The sequence below is a fragment of the Syngnathus floridae genome, chromosome 13 (genome assembly GCF_059516105.1).
Source record: "Syngnathus floridae isolate MCC-2025c chromosome 13, RoL_Sflo_1.0, whole genome shotgun sequence".
NCBI lineage: Eukaryota > Metazoa > Chordata > Actinopteri > Syngnathiformes > Syngnathidae > Syngnathus > Syngnathus floridae.
In genome coordinates, this window is record NC_142425.1 from 7,200,163 (window position 1) to 7,214,464 (window position 14,302).

The 14,302-nt window shown below is 38.1% G+C and overlaps 1 protein-coding gene across 1 annotated transcript in view; it reads left to right on the forward strand.

The window, feature by feature from the left end:
* adgrl2a (adhesion G protein-coupled receptor L2a) overlaps positions 1-14,302 on the forward strand; it is a 174,556-nt gene that overhangs the window by 70,967 nt on the left and 89,287 nt on the right. Inside the window, exons 4-5 of the mRNA XM_088393686.1 lie at positions 6,780-6,858; positions 7,788-7,919. The gene's annotated coding sequence lies outside the window, so the exon portion shown is untranslated. The remainder of the gene's footprint in view (positions 1-6,779; positions 6,859-7,787; positions 7,920-14,302) is intronic.

Below are 14,302 nucleotides of genomic sequence, written 5' to 3' on the forward strand. Positions count from 1 at the left end.
TCAGGCTGGAACAGATTATTAGCATTTCCACTCATTTCAATAGGAAAATATGATTTGAAATAGAAGTGAACTAATTATACTAATTTATCACAGAATTTTCTCTCGCCTCCACCCCAGAATCAAAAATCAATATTTACTTTTATATACGTTTTCCTTTTTAATCTCTTTACAGATGCAAATGGCTCATTTCTTCTGCTGTAAGTTTTTTGAGTCACAGCCATTTCTGTTGGCCTTGTGTGTTTTCCAAAGAAATGGTTTTGCTGCGGTCTCATCAGTCAGCAAAATTAGCAAACTGCTAATTTCTCATTTCGCTGGTTTCGGCCCATTAAACACTGATGTACATATCCCGTAATTAGGCCAGTTGGAATCAGTTATTTAAATTCTGAACAATTTGTAAATTACCTACACACACATGCTTGCACATACACGACGAGTGAGGCAACGCAAAAAAAGCTACTTTTACTGAGGCCATTGGTCATTAGGGCAAAAAACCTCAAATAAAATACCAAGTATACATGTTCATCAATAGTGCATTGTTTTGCCAATAGAAAAAAGTCCACATCACTTCGGTTCAATATTCTTGCTTGTAGCACAGCATGCGATTGAATCCGACTCAGCAGGCCAAATTCAATTACAAAAGGCCCTAGTCATAAAGCAAGGTAAAAAACCACATGCACCTACCCACTTCTCAAAGAAAAATCAACTCAACAGGAATAGTTGTACCATTTTGTTTGTATTTTTCTAAGTAAATTCCAACTCATGCACATATTCATAATCATTCAATAAATTAAGAGGTACTCAAATAGTTCCTGTGTGAAGAAAAAAAATATTGAATGCAATTAGAGGACCACAACCATTCAATTTTTTTTGCAAAGGCTACTTACCAATGTCATATTCAAAGCACTGAGAAATGTTTATTTTGTGTCTATTTATTATACCCCCCCCCAAAAAAAAACATTTCTCACAGTGACGGGTGGTAACAAATCAATGTCACGTCTGAATTATTAATCACCTGTTATTATGCACTTTCATTTGCATACTTTATTGCATTTTAAAGATTACAGTGTGATGCTGAACACATACACCGTCTTTACAACATGCGTGGCACCTGATAAAATTGTGTTTCGTCTCTACGAGCGGCACTTATTTGTCCTTGTCTGTTATTTACCCTTTTCGAAATTTTGGCACTTGTATTCTTGCACTCGTATGCGCTGCTGTGACAAGTGAATTTCCCCGCTGTGGGATGAACAAAGTTCTATCATCATCATCATCATCATCATCATCATCATCATCATTGATTGACTGTGTTAAAAAAAAAAAAAAAAAGAACAAAACAGATCTATAGTCTTTGTGAAGCAAATGTTCAAAATGGGGTACGGAAAAGTACAAATCTTATCTAATCCTACCACTTGTTCTCTATATTTTGACTTATTTCATGTTAATACACAAATACGATGTTCATATTGTGTATCCTAAATGAAAGAAAAACACCCCCCAAAAATATATATCATATATACTTTTTATGATAATAGGCAATTATGTTAAGGCTTAAAAAGTCAAATTCAGTCATTGCTTTTTTTAAGAGGCATGACGCATAAAATCACAGCCAAATTATCCTTCTCTGTGATTGATTTATCATGTTGCTAAGAGATTCAGGTGTCAAGAAAGAAATACACAGAGAACAGAAGGTGGAAAGAACGGCAGATGGAGGCGTGTGTGGAAAGGTGAAAGTCACCGGACGCAAGTGAAATGCCACGTGGCACTCAAACGGCCCACCGGAGCTACCTGAGACCCGAGTCTGAGTGAAACAAGAGTGCTTTGTTGACAAGCCGTCACTGAAAGACTCCGACAAGGGCTTTCAGCAAAGCGTTGTCTACTCCTGCCATACCCGCCCTCTCCACACCCGCTTGAACCCTACACCACAACGTATGTCAGCACCGTCATTAGCGTAATTGCTGATCACGTACACAATTCTCTCAGCCAAGTCTACCAGGCATGCATCAATCCTCAACGAGCTTTTCTTTACGATGATTGATCCGAACTGGAGCTTTTCTTCCGGCTCGTCCTTTAAAGACCAACGCTTGTCTACTTTCGCCATCATCGAGCGGGAATGTTTAAATGTTCATGACTCTCTCTTTGAGTCTTTTGTGAGAAACCCGCCAGATGTTGCGGTCTCAAGATGACAACTGACAGTTTGTGACGGATATGAGGACAATGTGTCATGGACAGGAAGCAGTAAAAAATTGCCCTCGTTATTGTGTTACAGTCATGATTTTGGAATTCAAAGCAGAGAAATTCATTTTTTATTACCTTCCTACCTTCTGTGAAATATATCTGTTTTTGACAGTCTGCCCTCCTTTTTAGTGATGGACACAAGTATCTGACCTCAGAATTAGGTACAGCTGAATAACCTACTGAGCTCCAACGCAAGAACTGTATCATAGGTTCTCTCCAACAAAGCTTATACTTGTAGTCCGGTTATAGAGGTAATGATTTAAGAAAATAGGGATGTGACAATTTAATAATGTTTAAATTATTGTAATGCATATTTTGGAGATGTGCTTGAAAATCAGTTGATCTCATTTTGACATTTTGTTAGATTATAACCACATAGCAGTCGTAGATTTACAATATATACAAATATTCACTTTAATAATAATGGGAGGGAAAAAAATTACATTTTGAATGTCTTCTCATGTAACTTAATAGTACGCACGCACGCATGCACACGCACACGCACACACACACACACACACAAACACAAAGAAAACATATTTACACAGTTCATACATTGATGCTTGTGAGGTAGTCTGAGGTCTTGCAACATGGACCATGTGACCTTATTGGTAACAGGTTCCAGTGTAGTTATTTTTGAATGGAAATTCAAAACATCCTTATTTTTTGGTCTATTGCACATGTTTAACTTTATGACAACTGCTACCATTTACTCACTTTTTATTACCGCACACAGCATATACAGATTTCTGGTCATCATCACCGTGAACATGTCGAAGGCATTGAATTTCTTGCAAATGTGTTTTTTTATGGCCATTTATAAACATTATATGAAAAAAAAAAAGCTGTTCATTCAAACCTTTGTACCAGTGGTTGTGGCATTTTTCTGGAGGGCACTGGAGGTGAGCAGTCTTCAGGTGTTGAGTTTATTCTTATTATCTACTCAGAGTCCCTGAAGCCACAACCTCCCATCTTTTGTAACTCACCTTCCTTCAGTTCACATTTATCTGCAGCAATCATGACTTTTCTTCAGTGAAAGAGGCGCCAACACTTTAGCAAGGCTCCAACACTAAAGTGAAATTTCTGCCAGGATGAGAATTGAATGTGCACTTGGAAAAGCCTTCAAGCGGATATTTAATCATATCCGAGGTCACGTCAGAGGGAATCAACAATCATTTGCACCTTCTCATCTATGCTTACTGCTTTATGCAGCTGGCACTCAAACAGATTGACACATGCCTTAACGCTCACATGCATGCATGTATGATGATAGCACGCGCTCACGCAGTAACTGACTCTGTGCATTGTAATATGCTCAGGAGCCTGTACGAGGATTAGCAGCTCATTTCAGTGGCTATGCATTTAGCCCTCACTGGGTCCCCAAGGGGAGAGACAGCTGCGCGGGGGTGCTGTTGAGAGAGCTCCTTGTTGCATGTGTATATTAAGGGGGTGGGGTTCCATGGCATATATTTTTATCTGACACCATGGGGCATATTCCATGAGCCAACACCAGTTTAACCATTACACACGATCGGGCTTATCTCGGGCAGCTCCTCTTTCATAATATGATACCTCAATTTAAACAAACTACATGACTGTGAGAAATCAGAAAGAATATGTGACTTGGAAATACATAGAAGAATCCTTTAGAGGTCCGATTTGATTTTATGGAAGGTTCCAGCTAATTTGAAAAGATAAACACAAATGTTAGTTTCCTTTCTCAACAAAGTAGTGTGGGCTCACAAGGCCCAGACTTTGTTGTTATAATTGCACGTGAAGCCACAAAGTTTAATTACATTTTGCCCAGACCAAATGCTCTGGTGACTTCTGCTTATTGGATCCAGGTGGGCCTTATTATGGAAATGCACAAACGCTTGAGAGTGACGAGGGGTCATGTGAAGATGTACCTTTACCTAAAGCCAAATAAATATTTAAGCACTCTTTCTGTCAGTTGAACTTACTAGGTTTCTTGACACATGGCTTCTGGACTGACAACTAGTTCTGTTGACCTGGACATCAGCCCTCAACTCAACCTGCACTTGTACACACATTTACTTAATATATGCCAACAAAATTGAACAGACCATTTTATTGTTCTGTGGTTGCTGTGTTTTTAGCATTGAGTATTTCTTTTTTTTTTTGTACTTGCTGGACTTTGTTGTTACAAGTTAAAGTGTGATGTCTGTCCGTGGACTCAAGCTCACGCTCTGCTCCAAAGCAAACACTGCCAGGCCTGGGACTTAAAGGAAAAAGGAATTCAAGACAAAATGCAAATTCCGTAGCTTTAGGAAAAACTTGGGCAAAGTAGCACATAAGGACAACAGACGAACTGGAATTTCTCAGCAACTAGGAGTCAAATAACAAATGCAATGTTACTTATTTACTCTTGTAGACAGAAGAAAAAATTTGATGCGTTCTATCCATTCTATTTTGGTGCATCTGATGACCTGGGGTGTCATTTACATGAGAACTAGGAGTGGTTGTGAGCATGGGCTCCAAGGCACAGTTGGCTATCATCCTAATCCAATCTATTCCTATGGCGCTGGCAATGCCGTATCAAGGCTGCAGCAGCAGGGGACTGCTTTGTGAGGGAGTGGATGGGTGTTATAACTTTAAAAAACTCAAACCATTCGGAGGCTTCGCTTTCTATGATGCCAAGTGGTATAGGATCGAGTGGCATTGTGATGCCAAAGCATTTAATCGCTTGTCATATTCAATCTGGAGGTGACAAAACACAATGGACGAGCAAGTTGTTCAAGTCACACATTTAGTTGAGACATCATTTGCAGATAAGTGTTCTGTTGATCTTTTATTATTGTCAACTTATTGTCAGTCCAGCCATTTTCCATGAAGCACTCAGGATTGATGCGTGAGGTAATTTCCAGTTGTTCATTATCACTGGCCAAATGACATCATGAATTAATCAAAAAACTAAATTGCTTAACTTAAAGACCCTGCAAAGTGATTTCAGTGATTTCTTCCGAAAGCAAATGTTTGCTTGGCCAATAGCAAGCAAGCCCATGGACCGGTGCTCACGTCGTCCAATAAGCCATCACCTCACTCGGTTTTGTAACGTGCATGTGTCCACATAAACAAGACCCTTTGGGGAGAGTTGACTTTTAAACAGTAACACACAATATTCAGCCTGTGGCTCACATGTTTTTTTTTTTTTTTTTTTATTGTAGTCACATTGGTACTGAACAAAAAGTGTGAGGAAGCCTTTTCGATTTTTTCCTGTTTCTAATTCCACTATAATTTGGACAAAAAACATCAATAATTACTCAGCCCTCAGAAAGCAAGTTATTATATAACTGCATGCTATCAGACATCTAAGGATTCTTGTTTCTCACCAATCCTACTCAGGCTTTCGAACAGTCCTTGTTTCATTGTTCTTTGTGCAACAGCTGTGACTTAATAAATCCATTCCAAAGTGCTCAGCTTTTGCCTGAGTCTGAGCTGCTTCCACTGCAGCCCCCTCATTGACCACATGACCATTGTGGTCGAGGTATTCACTGGATCTTAATAGTAAGACACACAAGAATGCAGCTGTGACTGAGCTTTTGCCACATGGTGGCCTTGCTGGGAAAGCTTGTGAACTCAATTCCAACAGCTTATGTTTACCATGACAAACCAGTGACCTATGGGTTCATGCTCCTAATTTGGGGAGAACCACCCACATGCATAAATATTAACTTTCTCAAAGCATTTTAATCAAATGTTGTCTTTCTCCTTCATATTGTTATAACATGGCTACCCATTTTCAAATTTCACCAAAGGAATTGGAAACACGTATTTCGACAAATTTGTTCGATATTGGGAAAAAGCATTTCAAAGACACGGGCTGAAATGGCACACTGTGCTTTTGTGTGCTTGTTCATGCAAGGAGTGAAAAACCTGGTGATGCCATATAATCTATGCGATCATCCTTCCTGTTATGAATGAAGGACTCGCATATTAGAAACAGAGAACTTGCGTATTAGAAACAGAAATGGAATGACTAATTGAGCTAGTAAGTCAAGAATATTGAAGTAAGTCATGTTTTTTTTTTGTGTGTTTTGTTTTTCCACCCGATGGCAGCAAGCTCTTTTCACCGCACGACTGTTTTCTGGTTCTGCTGGGTCACTGCCCAATTTGTCCCCAATCCATGCATACTGTAACAGCAACTTTACACAGTTTTTCCTTGTCAGTTTTAAGTAATTACTGGCCCTTTTTTCTGTCAGCAGTCTTTCTTATCTTTTCATCATTTCAGTCGTATCCGACCCTTGGATAGTCTTTAAGCCAGTTCCTTCCTGAAGCTTCCCTGTTGTTTACGGCTTCTTCCAGTTGCTCGATGCTCATTCCTACACCTTTCTTGATGGTGTCTAGCCATCTGGATTTTGGTCTTGGTTTTCGGTCTCATATCAGTATTGAAATCCAATTGTTCTTTGTACAACCTGCTCCTCTGTGATCTTCATGGCTGCTGCAGCTTGGCTGGAGAATTAGGATTCTGTCACTGCAACTGATGTGACTAGTAGTTGTTTTACTAATTTCAATTTCTTTTGCAGACATGACTGGGAGGATAGTGGTGACAATAGACAGCGGTGACACTCCAAGTACATCCTGAGAGCGTCCTTGTAGAACCATGTAAATATAAGTCATTGATGGAAAAAGATTTCATTGTTTATGATTGAATTAATTATCCACGCACGCGCAGATGAGTTGTCATGTGATAGTATTTCAAGGTAGCATTCTAAACAAAAAAACTAAATTCAACACTGTCAGCTAAGTAGTAGACCTAGTACAAGTATATATCATATTGTCAAATTTTACCTGAGGAAACAACCGTCTGTCACTATGTGACACATATGCATACAAATTGGTGTGCTTGTGTATTAGGACCCATACAAACAAGGCTGTATTAAATGCCAGGAGAAAATATTATGTTGATCTGCCTGGAGTCACACCCCCTTAACCTCAGGAAGAACACAGCATGGCGCTGTCACTTGAGTCAGATGTCATTATCGCTGCAGGTCTGAGTTCTTAGTGAAGGCTGACAACTTTATGATTTGATTCACTCGGGCTGAGAAGTAATTAAAAAGGAAGGATGGCAGTAAGACCTCATAATGAAAAGGTATTATTCATGCATTCTACTCCATGATGTTATGCAAATGCACAAAATCTGTGAGCAGTGAGGACACGCTAGGGCATAAGGTAAATCATACAATTGCAACAGTCGTTCATCTTTGATTAATCTCATCACGAATTTGTGACTAGTTTTGTAGCTATACAGATTAGGATGTTAACCGCAGCATATTAACGATAGAAAATAGAAAGAAAACTAAAGAAGGGAACATTTTAGATTCTGCTTTTTTAGAGGAGAGTAATGTACCACGTCAACGCTGGTGGTTGTATGTATGGCTGTCAATGGAACTAGTTCCCTTGTGTTTATTGATGATGGTGATGATGATGATGATGATGATGATGATGATGATGATGATGATGATGATGATGATGGCAAAAGCAGCCGGACTAATTCTGAAGTGTTTTACGCAATATTTTCTGCTTATTTTCAGCCAGTTGCTTCAGAACTGTTTGCACGACGCTTCACAATATAGATTGACAATGACCCGAAGCATACTGCAAAAACAGATGCAAAGAGTTGGATATCATCCAATGGCTGTGTCAATCACCTGACCTGAATCCAAGTGAGTATGCATTTCACTTCCTGAAGACTAAACTAAAGGGAAATGTAAAAAATAACAAGCATGAGCTACAGACAGTTGCAAACAAGGCCTGGTATTGCCTAATTTTCAAAAATGAAAATTTGATTTATGAAAATTTGTCACATTATTTCTGGACACTTAAAAAATGGAAGGCATGAATACAAATTGCTCCTTCACTGTTCACCGGCCTTGTTCACAAAAGTTCTGTTTTTGTGTGTCTTGTAATTTAAAAATCATTAAAAAGACCATTCTTACTTATGGGAGTAAAGAGATCAAAATATGAAACACCCGGGACAACCCTTCTCATGAAAAACTCCCTTGAATTTTCATGTCCAAAAATCAAATATCCAGCTTACTGACATACCGCCCCCCACCCGAGATAATGACGTTCAAAGTCATTTCCCCGCAACACTGACAGATGCAAAGTGAATGGCATAATATTAAAACACTTTCTCATCAAGAGATAAAAATGTATATTTCCTATGCCTGAAGGCAGTCAATTATATGACAAGTACATCTAATGAACAATGCAAGACTAGTCAGAATTTAATCAAAAGGCAGTGGCAGGGTCCCAGTGCAGATGGAAAATGATTAACACAGTTAATCAAACATCCCAGCGTTAGGTTAGACATGGCCAGCCTTTGCCATCATCTGAAATATGGATCTGATCCCTTGCACATTTCCTTTTTCCATTTTCTTTTGCCTTTGGAACATTTCTAGCATTTATCATGTTGACCCTGTTTATTCTGCTGCTTTCATACAGGTATTTATGTTAACCCCAACATCTCAGACAAATGTTCTCTATTTGAAAACAAATGCAGACACATTTAAATGAGATCATGTCTCTGCGATTGCTAAACATTTTTGCAACGAGCTGGTCAAAGCATCAGTGAGCAGATGAACTAAAACTAAAAAGTAACATCCATCCATCCATCCATCCATCCATCCATCCATCCATCCATCCATCCATCCATCCATCCATCCATCCATCCATCCATCCATCCATCCATCCTCTATGTACATTTGTACGAGAAGGACAAGCAGGGACGCATGAATATTTTTGAAGTGCTCCTCAGTGATGTGCATGTATATCCTTTTTTTTTTTTCTCAAAGTCAGGAACAGCAACTTTGTTCCGTTCGCAATTTACCACGCAACAGTAATTAGCCATGATTACAAAGTATCTCTTGAGAAATTGGGACAGAACAATTTACTGCATTGTCCCCAGAAATGAAGAGATGCCCTTCCTTTACATGACGATTTCCACTCTTGGATTCTCTCAAGAAGACGCTACTAATCAAGCCAACTATTTGATTGCTTTTGGAATAATTAAGTTCAATAATTAGAGTGACTCATTCCAGACTTTTAACTGTGTAAATGAAAATGTTTGATACCGTCCATTCTAGCGGAGATTACAAGCATGTATATTTTTGTTTTGCAAAAGTTTGAACAAAACTTTGTTGACTTGCTAATAAGCTCAAGCATCTATAGCTTGTATCATTCCTTTTTAAACCCTGGGGATCACCTTCTGTGTTTGGAACAGTAATGTTTTATGGAAATAAGCTATATGTACTTAAAACTTATAATTGTGTTCCTTTATACTTTGACAAAGCAGTTACTTTTAATTTGGTCGAATTAATCGGAATCCAAAATTGAAGGGAGTAATGTCTGTCCACAATGATGAATGCTTCAGTAAGATTTTGCCTCAATTAAATTTCAGGCAATTATTCTAGAAGATTATTGACCTCTAAAGGGACGACTGAGGTCACATATTGTCCACTGTCTTTGCAGTGCAGTATTCATCTTCATTAGGGAGAACAATTGAAGTTGTTTCCTGCTCAAACGAGAGGGTATTAACGCAGACAGATTAGCCTCTGCACAGTTCACTAAGACAGTTGATTTCTATTATGGTCACCACAGGTAAAATGAGATTTTCTTGCACATGTATTTTTTTTTCAGCAAATTGAACTTACAGCGCTTAACCAGTAACACTGCTTAAACTGCATGGTTCAAGTAAGACTATTTATATCTACGATAATTGTCATTCAGCTGCAGAGTTATTTTGATAATGCTTCAGATAATCTTTTAAACTGTTCAGCATTCACTCATGTAAAAAATATATATACTATATATTAGATTTTTACATAAAGTCTCATTGGGTCTGAGGAGCATAGTCCTGGACAATGTGCAATAATCATTAAAAAAAAAAAAAAAAAAAATGAAGTGAAGACACCACCCAGGGTTGATTAGGAGTAAGTATACCAGTGAATTTGTTGTCAGAGACAGAATGCCATCTTTGTTTCTGGAAGCCTCAACCAGAGAGTAAAGTTTAACACTTAAGTATAACACCCAAGACTTGCAGCTTACACCCCCTTGTGTTAAAAGCATTTGTCACTATCACAAACGCTGGCATTGACATTGGCACTAATGGTTTAAATGAATAAAGTGGCAACTGCTTTGTGAACACACATGAAAGAATGTTCCACTTCTGCCTGGTTTTATCTGAAAGGCACACTGATACCATGTATACGAGGTGCATGATTGAGGGTTAGGGTAAGGCCTGCCAACTATGTCCAGAAAATACATAGTATGATCCCTTTCACTTATTTCTAAGGGACCTATTTATTTATTTTGCCTTGAAGCAATTGCACAAAAATGGGCTGCACTACTTTTCTGCAACCTACAGAAGTGCTGTTGATTCAACTATCGTAATTTCTGGACTATAAGCCGCACCGAATACAAGACACACCAACTAAAATTCGGGATAAATCCTGTTTTGCTCATATAAACCACACTGGACTATAGGATGCAGGTGTTTTAATGTTTAATTTCCATATATAGAGGAATATGCACAAATCATATAATACCATATGTGTCATGAAAAATCCATAGATAAGCCACACTGGACTATAAGGCGCAGGGTTCAAAGCTTGTGCAAAACGTAGCACTTTGTAGTGCGGAAAATATGGTAGTTTGCAAAGTACAACATAAAAGTTGAGCAATATTAACATAGACTTCTCTTATAGTTGTCATTTCAGCTTGGTTGTAATTTCTAGTCATACCCAGTCTTTTTGTATTTATTTTTAGTAAATGTGATTGCTCCATTATTTTTGTTGGCATGACGTTGTAGTCTTACACATTCTTCTTGTCGTGTGGTAATAATTGTGGATATTGATTCTCAAGTCTGGAGAAAATTGAAGAGTAACTGTCCAGTGGAAAAAATGCTGGTTTATTTTTTCAGATTTCTTTCAAAAGTCTTGCAAGAGAGGATGAAAACTTACAGATGTTCTAATTTGCTGGCCAATGTTTTATAATTTCTGATTATAATACATCAGCTTGTTGAATTCTAATTATGATAGCTCCATTTTTGACAGAGTGCCTGTCTTTTCCCCCCCTCTACTTGTTACACTTTTGAGTGAATGGGTGTCTCACTCAATCATTTCAAAGCACACAGAGCGCGGGGCTGCGTTTACAGTGAAAATGCCACATCTTTTGAAAAATATGTCCATTTTTCCACAAGACAGACTTATAGCATGGCAAAATGAAGCAAATTGGAACTGTTGGCCTCTGCTGAACCATATTACTGGGGACCATATATCATTTTTTATAGGTCACAAGTGAAGCACATCTGTTTCCACTTGCCTAAGTTTCCATACAAAACATTTGAATAGAGATTCTTCATGTATATTCTTTGCTCCCTTGCTCTTGTTTAAACCAACATGCGCCTCATACATCAGCCCACCCGTCAAAAGAGCCAAAGGCTGTTCCACTACAACTTTCTCAGCTCGTTTGATTAAAGAATGTAGTCGTAAGAAGCCTTACGATGTTTACACCACAACACGATGATTTGTTTATGCAGTGCGGTATTTTAACAGTCAACTTTCCTGACAGTTGTGCAAGCCAGAGCCCAACATGGCCAAAGTGAATCTGGCTTTTTCGCTCAAATTTGATCTCAAAGCCCCTCATGTGTTTGACTTCTTTTTAATTACTTCCTGTCTGCTGGGTCAATTATAAGCCCTGGGTTCTTTTAAGGGGGAGCGTAGCATTTTGAACAGACGGAGTGATTAAATAACTGAAATGTGAGCACAATCATGAGATCATTCATTGGGGCTTGATTTGATCGTATGTTATACCGTATACCTATTCTGAATGTACTTTTTAATGTTTATACAGAAGTTGATTACTCGTGCCGCCAATCTTGAGTCCATTTTAATTAAACCAGCAAAAAAAGACAAAGAAGTCTTTATTGATTGAAGTAGTTTGAAGGCATAGGACACTTTGAAGTCTTGCTCTGTTTTTCCATTATTGATTTCAGTCATATGGTGTGCCACCCCGTTGTCACTTAATTAAACGATCGTATTCAACAAAAAAGTGTTTAAAAGCTCAAACTGTCCTCACACATTTAAGACAGGTTTCCATTAACACATTAACACACCCTAGAAGAAATCAGTTTGTGTCACTCTGTGTAATATGGAAATGTTTGGGCAATTATTTTCAGCAGACAGTTGAATGCCACAAGGTTGTAAGACTTAGAATTTGATTTAAAAAAATAAAAATAAAACAGACCTCTAAAGTTATGCAAAACCTCAGCGCTCCGTCTGACACTGTGTATAACACTTTGCAAATCTTTTTCAACTTTTTGTGACACTTATTCAGAAAGGAGCAGCAACAACAAGATGTGTTAAGAGAAGAAGAGAAACAAAGAATATTAACAGGAAGGTATATGAGGTCAACAGACTCACCTGGGATGAGTCATACATAATACTATTATCCGAATGACTGGCAATTGTAGAACAGTGGTTCATTTCTTGTTACATTTGTGCTAGTAATTGTTTAATAATTTGGAGGCCCTGCTTAACTTAAAATGGTCCAAATCGTTAGAATATTTTGATTTGATGATCTTGATCTTTGATAAAGATTTTTGCCTCGTGAATAGTTACTGTGGACTGTAATCATGAAACAAGCACACAAGCCAACTTACACTTATTAGTAGCGACTTAATGTGACTGCCGACCAGTCGCCTGATTAAGTCACTGGGCAGTTTAAGTTCTTAAATATTGGGGGAGGGGGTGACTCTTGCTGAATGCTCAAGTGGCACAGGGCAGCTTCTTAAGCCATGGCCCAAATAACCCGAGCAACATGAAAAACAGTATAACGGTATATTACGACTTTGCACAGTTTCAGCAATTATCTTTAAACCTGTGACTTTTGTTTAGAATCAAATCCATAATTGCACTTTACAGTAAATTTGACAAGGTTAATGATGATGACAGTTTGACTTTGATTTTTTTTTCTTTTCATTAATTCCTGGCAACAATTGATGATTAACATGAGCAAATTGCAGGGTAAGTATCATACATTGAATGGTTTGACCATCATTGACGACCAATCTAGTCGAGCAGACCATAGAGGTTCTGCTCGACGAGATTGCGACATAAGAAGATTTAAATATTCTGTCAACTGTTAAATTCTGAAGCCCATATTAAATTTAATAGTTCATAGTTGTTCTCATAGGTTGATTCCAAAATTCCATCTAAATCACACAAAATAAATAACAAGTGAACCTGTACAGAGCCTATTGCTAACCCAAAGGAAGTCCAGTTCAACTCGTGCAAAAACAGGGCTGCTCTATGTGGAGGTGAAGAAGTAAGGTTAAGTCTCCAAGTAGCATGGTTGCCCATGGCTACATAAATATTAACCAACTCGCTTCTGTAGTGAGACTAGACTTCTTTGATTGAAATTCTACTGCAAGCTCTTGATATATCCAAGGAGATCACTGAAGGCACCTCGGCAAAATTGATGCGTGAATACCAGGAGAGTCCATGTTGAGCTAATGTGAGGAACTTTCCTTCGGGAAATCCGGCTGCTCTTTTTCATGCAAAGGGCAAAAAAAAAAAAACATTGTATAATAAAGTGTACATTAACATTTTGTTCTCTTTACCGTAACACCGCCACACCCCTCAATAGCTGTGCCTGCAGCGCGGAAAAGTGTTTTAGAAATATAATTTAAAAAATGATGCCAATAATAATAATGCATTCAAGGAATTTATTTCTACAAACATTCATAGAGTGCAATAAACATTTTTATCATAGAATTATCCGATGATATGCTCTTTGATGGACAACCTTTCATCAACTTGCAAAGCATTGGTAGCATTCAACAGTGAAAATGTGAAGTAAAAATAATATAATTAGACTTGAACTTTCTGTCACGTGGGTCTACTCCCTCAAAGTGAGGAGTCCATTTATACTATACTGTTACCAAAGGATCTACTGTTACTTTGATTCCAACCTTCAAAATCCTTTTAAAGCATGCATAATTTGTTTACTAACAATATGCAAGCACACAATGACCTTTTCAGTATTA